The following is a 7,454-nucleotide window of genomic DNA, read 5'->3' as shown; positions in this document are numbered from 1 at the left end:
ATGCTTGTACAGTCCTACTTTCTTAATATATTATAAACAAACTTATTGCTGGTCCAAAAACACTAATTTACTTGAATATTAATAGTATTATATTTTTTCACATTTAAAATTTATATGTAACCTGTATCGGCTAAAATACACGTAACATTGGTTTAGACAAACAAAGCAATAGGATTAAAGAAATAGCTAGCATAATTATATAAATATTCAGTCAATCAAGTATAACAAATATTCTGTTACGAATGTATTTATAAATTAAAAAATATTAGTCTTAAGAAAGACTTTTTATAAATAAAAATTTAGTATAAACACAACTTTAGAACGCATCCATAAAACACCGAACATAAATAAACAACAATGCTTCTAGAAGTGAAAGTGAAATTTGATAACTTTTGAAGAAAGTGAAAATTAATAATCATCGAAATAAAATAAGTCTTTTTTTGAAAAAAAAAGTTTTAAAATTAGATTTAAAAGAAAACGAAACTAACCACGCCCCCTCGCATGTCAAATTGTGAGTCTGACACAACTCGGAAAAATCCTAATATCTCTAAAACTAATTAGATCTCAGATGCAAAATTTTTCAACTTGCTTCCCAACCACATTAGCCACCCAAAAATGCAAAAATATTTTTTTGCATATTTTTGCGACTTTTAGGGTACTGTGTAGCCTTAAATGATACCGATAAACGATTTATGACTAATATAATGGGCTAAAATAACTATCGTAGTATCTTAAAAAAGATATATGATGCTCATGATTGAATGATAAGGAAAAAAATTCAAGAATTCGAGGGGATCTCAGAAACTTTCAGTAATACCTATGATTAATTTTTTTCATGAAATACAACAATGTGATGAAACACAGGATGTGGCGTACCAGGAAATCGTTGTAACTGAAGATAAAAAAATTTTTTTATCAATAGTAATTTAAGAAGAATAATATTATAAGAAGTTCAACTAAAGTTTTTATCTCATAAAATAAAAGATTGTTTTAATTGAATTCATAATTTATATTTTTACAATTTTGTCAAAAAAAATCGTAATTAAACTAATATTTAAACGAGAAAAAGAGAAAAAGAAAGTCAAATGCATTAAAATTGAAAAAGGGAGAATTTAAAAGAGAAATATCAGCTTGATCGTCCGTCGGAATTGAAGGCACTTATTAGAAACACCTTCGCGTTTTATCCTGGAATTAAACAGGTTTTGACGACCCACTTTTCTCAATAGTGATTCGTAAAATTTCTATACTATTTTAATTATTTTCTCTCACTTTTTATATTGATTTGGAAACCCTTAGTGTGTTATGTGTCTATATGCGATGCCGAATAAGCGATTCTTAATGTGTTTTTTTTATTTAGTTTTGACAAAGACTTTTAAAAAAGGACACCGGGTACGAATATTCATTCAATTACCCGATAGTTGCCAGTCTGTCTAGGAAGTCAAGACTGCTTTTGCGCGACGCCACAAACAGCGATTGCCACATTGTGAAGCATTAACATCCATGAATCCTCCCACAAAGGGCTCTTGCAGGAATCCTTAATTTTATTCTAGTCAATAAATTAGCTATAAAATTAACAATTTGGTAAATAAAGGTAAAAAAAATAAAGTAAAATAAATAAATGAAAAATAAGTGAAATTGAAGAAAGAAATGAATTCGTAGCTAAAATGAAGACATAATTTTTTTACTCCATGATTTTAATTCCATGAATCGAATAATAAAATTTTTTTTATTCGGCAAATCTCAGCGAATACCAGATAAAAGTAAAACAGGTATTATGAGAATTGTACTTTAAGATAAAAAAAATGTAGTTTGGTCTTATTTAAAGTACTATATTTACGCCCAAATTAATTCTACTTAATATATTTCAATAAATCTTTCAAATCCTATTTATTATGACCTAAATAGAGTACAAACCTTAAAATTTGTGAATATTTTGCATTCATTTTAAAATTACAGCCCGTCCTCATTTGAGGACACTGGGCATTCCAGAGAGAAAATGATTTTTCTTGGAACAACATGCAAATATTGTGGTTAGTTCTTATTTTAAAAGTCTATTTAATTTTTTTGTTATAGAATAAGTATAAATTGCATTATTCCTGAAAACTAAATCGAATATTAGACTTCTGATAATGTTTGTGAACATTATTGTTAGTATTTTTTAATTTTTGATTTACAAAAAAGGAACAATATGAAGAGAGCCAATTTCAGTAAATAAATAATACCACGTAATTTCACTTTATGTATACTTATTTAGTAGAGCATTTTTAAAATACGTAAGTACATAAAATAAGTAAAAATAAGTAAAATATTCAGTACATGAAAGCATATAAAATATACACTAAATTATATACACCATTAGTTGTTCAATTTATTATGAAACTTTGGAAAACAAAGCATGCAATGCATGATGTTGCGTTGCATTTCTGAGAAAATATTCTTGGTTTTGATGTACAGTTCTTCATCTGACAACGTCTTTGCTTCTCCTTTTTTGCTATTGTATGTCCAATAGGATCGTACTTCACCAGTACGATCCTAGTTGCAGCAGTAGAGGTTGATTTTGTCATTTGCCGTCTACTCGATCTAACTGTCCTTTTTTTCAAATATGCTACGACAATCTCACCTCGAACATACTTTATTGAAATCTGCTCCTTACTCTCTTTCTTGTTAAGAGTTTTTTACAAAATGTAAGCATTCACTATCTACATGTCCATCATTCTTGTAAATAAACACCAATTCCATTTTTGCCCCTTATTGATTTAGTGTGCTTTTCTGAGAAACAGGTATGTTGATCCCCCCCCCACCCCATGAAAGTGTTGCACTCACGTATGATTTTTAATTGCGGAACAGGTACTCTTTCCTTTTGTACTTTGCACCACCACATTGTTTGCCCCCACAGAATTAATTTATTCGAAATTCATTGCAATTGTAATTGGTTTATTGTCATTCCATCCAAATCCTGCTCATTAACCTCAGGAGGAATTGAAATAACTGCCTAAATTCGTTCGAGAACAAATATTCCTGAGCTACTGTAATAAATCCTATCTTATTGTAAGAAATTTACGGGATGTAGTATTGCATTGAATTTTTGAAAAAAAAAATGCGAACATTTAAAAATCACGTACAAGGTAAAATAATTTCTAAAAATAAAGGAAATAATGTTTAAAAAATGTCTGCAAATTCTATAATTCACTTACTCTATCAAAATACAAACACGCGTGCGTAATTAAATGAATTAAAACAAATTCTGGAAAATTCTTTAAAATTTGTCTGTAACGCCCAGTGTCCTCAATCGAGGACAGTAAAATTTAATGTTATATAAAAAGAAAAGAAACTGTAAAAAACAAATTTATTTAGCGTTATGTATTGAAATATACTCTTAAGAGAAAAACTGAAATAAATAAAATAATTTGCCTTTAATTTATTTGATATTACTACATAAAAAGAAGATGCTTGTGTGAGGCTAGAAAAATCTCAAAATGGCTATCCAAATAACAAACCAAATATAGTAGCATATTTATTAAAAATATTGCGGATGTGTTGATAGTGCTGCTAACTATATTCCCAGAAAAGAAAAATTCTTTTTAAAATAAAAATAAAAATTTTACTTAATGTTTTATTGATTGCCCTCAATTGAGGACAGTGGGCGTTAATGGGTTAAAAAATGAAATAAAGTAGATATGAATGGATATAATAAATACGATTTTATGTCTTATTTTTCCAGCTAATACACATAATTATTAATTATTCGATAAATAAAATAAAACCAGCATACAAACAAATGAAATAAAAATGAATATTTTAAAATTACTACTATAAAAATAAATATTTTAAAAGTTCGCAGTTTGAATTAGTTTTTTTCCTTTTTTTCTTTTTTTTTTCTTAAAGCAACTAATGAATTTTGTAAGAGCCTCCCACCAATTTAATAAACACGTAATTTTTATAAGTGCTAAATTCTTAATATTTTATTTAATAATCACAAGAGTTGCTATGTTTCCTGCTCGCTATCGCCCGTCAATCCCAGTAAGTTCTGACGCAGTTCCTTCTGAGTGAGCTAAAGTTTTATGTAATACCCCAATTTTTGTCTCGATATTTTTGTTACATTTTATTTTATTCGCATTAAAGGCTAGGCCCTCTGCTATGTACTCCTCAATCCTCAGAACTTAATAACTCGGAATTTAATAACGCCAAATATATTAGAATTTTATTATAAGTATGATGAGTTTCTCATAATTTCATTTGTAGTTTTCTAAATAAAATATAGGAAAATATTTTTTTCGTTAATATACCGAATGGACAGTCAAAATTTGCCGAATATTGAAAGTATTTGGGAGGTCACTGTGACCTCTCAATTCGGCACCCTGCAAGAAATGATAATAATAAAGAATAATAATAAATAACAATAATAAAGAAAAAGTTCGAATAAAAGAATTGCAATAAGGATTTTTTTCTAAGTTGAGACATTGTTTGCAAATTTTTTAAGTAAATTTTTAGTTTTTATAATGAGAGTTGATTTATTAATTTAATTAACATAATTAATACAATGAAGCGTACATGTTTTAAAAAAAAACTCATGTCTCTGAAAATAACAGAATTTATTTTTCCAAATTTAATAAATTTAGATTTAATGTTTTATTTACAAACTTTATAAGTGTTGTATGACTTTCCTTCTTTTCTTTCTTTTACTTATTTTAGTCTTTTGAAAAGGTGTCACAAAGTGTCTCATACACAATGCTGACAAAAGCAATATGATTGATGAGTAGCTGGGAGTTCTTTTCCATTTTCGATTCGCGATCGCAACGAACTATAGGGGGCGTTGTTGTATGAGACGCTTACCTGCGATTTCCATATGAACCGTCATTCAGTTACTCTGGAGACGTCGTTAATGTAGCGTGTAGCATTGCAACGTTCCTTCTTTAATGTGGCTTATTAAATTTAAAAAAGAAAAATGCTTGATCTTCTTTCTTGTACAACCGAAAACAAAATGGTATCTCTTTTTATTAGAGAAGGAATATCCAAAACACATCGGAAAAATATTTGCACATTAACAGAAAAAAATATGTATATTCTTATAAGAGTTAAAACCTAATGCCCGAGAAATAGTATTACTAAATGTAATGATATAACATGAAAGGCCCATTTAAACTTTACATTCTATAGTTTTAAGAATCATATTAGTTCAAAAATTAAAATGAACAAAAAGTATACATAAGCCTCATAATTTTATGAAATTTAATTTTGTAAACAACGTTTTTTGACAACAATTTTTATCAAAAAATTTCAAGTTTCAATAAAAATCATTATTTAGAAACTTAGAAACGTAAAATAAAGAATGCTGACGAAACAAAAAAAAAAAAAAAAAAAAAAAACAATTCTTTTTTGTCGCCATTTTTAGTGCTACGAATATTCGTCTTTGGGATTTGCCAAAAACAAAACAAGATGCAATTTTATTTTTTCAGGAGGGAAATATTTTACCGAAAAAACGAAAATGTAATTCCCACAACATAAAACTTTATCTTGGCAAACGTACGTTTTGGAAATGTTATTTCATTTGGAATCTTATTCATCAGAGTTCATATGGCGATATGATTGTTTTGAATCTATGCTAACTCTATATCGGCTCATTTTCCACCGAAATCCAATTAACTATTTTGATTTTAAATAAAGTGTTTTATTTTATGAACTGTCGCAAAAATTTTAAGTGTAGATTGGCGGCACTTAAAAACCGCCAAATCTGTAGCGGCGGTGGCGTTAATACGTCGTAAGTACCGAATTTTTATTCCATACTTTTCTGAATCATATTATTTCAAACATTGGAATATACAAGAAGTATACATAAACACATAATGTTATACCATTTAATTTTTCAAAAGTATTTTGAGAACAATTTTTATCAAAAAATTATAAACTAAAAAACGGAAAATAAAGAATTCTTAGGATAAAAAAAAACGATTTTGAGAATTATTAACATTGAAATAAAAACTTTCATATTGTTTCTTTTTTTATTATTCTTATAGTTCTTAATCAGACGTAAAAAACCATTCTGTAGAGAACCATCATCAAATGAAAAAAAAATATTTACAAGCAAATGTTTTATTGTAAGAATCATTGCACTTACCTGATTTATAATTCCCGGAGAATACCAAAATGATAAGTTCCTTGTTTGAAAACTTTATTCTCAAATAATAGATACATAGTTTATACCTTCATTACTTTTAGATAACATACTACACAGCAAAATTTTATAATTGATATGAATTTGAATATGTAGCTAAAAACAGAATAGCTGAATTCTAGTTGAACTTATTCTTTCAAAATTAAAAAAAACTTACCAAGAAAACGATTTAAATTAATTAAGAATCAGCACAAATGGCACTATTTCAAGTAACTTGGATAATTTTTTATTGTTGTTTTCCGAATTATATGGATACAGAAATATATACTATTCTATAACGAAGAAGAATATGCTATAACTATTACAATTCTGTATGTTCTGAATTCATATTTATTCACTGGAATGACGAAAGCAATGTTGACTTCACTTTAATTCGTAATGAATTGAAGACAGAAGAAATGCATTTTACCTTAATACACACATCTGTAACAGTATCCGAAATCGGAAGTCATCAGTTGCAAGTTTGTTGATAATAGAAATTAAAAATTATTGAGGAATTTTTCTTCAAATGTTTGGCGTGTTCTGTTCCTGAAAGATTTACTAATATTCTGGAGATTTTTTTCAAGTTCTTCGGCCTTTTCCTTAGGGAAATTTTGTTTCTTATTTGCTGCTAAAAAATGGCGTCTGATTCAGTCAATGACTTTGATGGAACTAAATGAAAACGTGATAAATTAATGTCCGATATTTACAGGCTCCCGCTAGACGGCGTACTCGAGCGTTGCGATCGCGAATTCTTTTGATGGTTAATTAAAATTAAGCCCGTAATTCCGTATTTATAACACGGTTTGGTGTTTATCGATGGGGAGCCGCGAAAAACCGAGCTTGTGATGAGAACGAAACAAAACAAAGCTACTATAAGATAGAAGGGAAACTGTAAATTGATAAAACATTTTTCTTCGCATTCTAGTACTATTATTAGAAAATTTAGCCCCATTGCTGACAAAAATTATTATTTTTTTATATTTAACTGTATCCGTTAGCATCTTAACAAACATTTGTTATTAAGGGTTATCGTCAACTCAACTCTACTGTCACAAACACAAGATAATTTGTTTTCTTTTCTTTTTCTTTTTCAAACGAAAATTTAATAGGAAAGCTTTATCGTGGGTTGAAAAATATCTAAACTGATGAAAATCAATTACATATTAATTACAAGATGCCATTAATTACCTTCACCGTAAGAATTTTATTCTGTGTTTTAACTGTTCGAATAAATATTGCGGTTTTGTATTTATATGTGCGGTCTTCGACAGTGAAACTATTTACTGTGCGAAATATCACC

The 7,454-nt window shown here is 28.2% G+C and overlaps 1 protein-coding gene across 1 annotated transcript in view; it reads left to right on the top strand.

The window, feature by feature from the left end:
* The first annotated feature begins 7,169 nt into the window (after positions 1 to 7,169).
* The window catches only part of LOC107455422 (ATP-binding cassette sub-family C member 12), a 40,981-nt gene continuing 40,696 nt past the window's right edge, over positions 7,170 to 7,454 (top strand). Inside the window, exon 1 of the mRNA XM_016072979.4 lies at positions 7,170 to 7,349. The gene's annotated coding sequence lies outside the window, so the exon portion shown is untranslated. The remainder of the gene's footprint in view (positions 7,350 to 7,454) is intronic.

This window comes from Parasteatoda tepidariorum, chromosome 6 (genome assembly GCF_982258835.1).
Source record: "Parasteatoda tepidariorum strain Cologne lab strain chromosome 6, Ptep-v5.0, whole genome shotgun sequence".
Taxonomy (NCBI): Eukaryota; Metazoa; Arthropoda; class Arachnida; order Araneae; family Theridiidae; genus Parasteatoda; species Parasteatoda tepidariorum.
The sequence above is the reverse complement of the archived record's forward strand: the minus strand, read 5'-3'. Positions and strand labels throughout refer to the sequence as shown.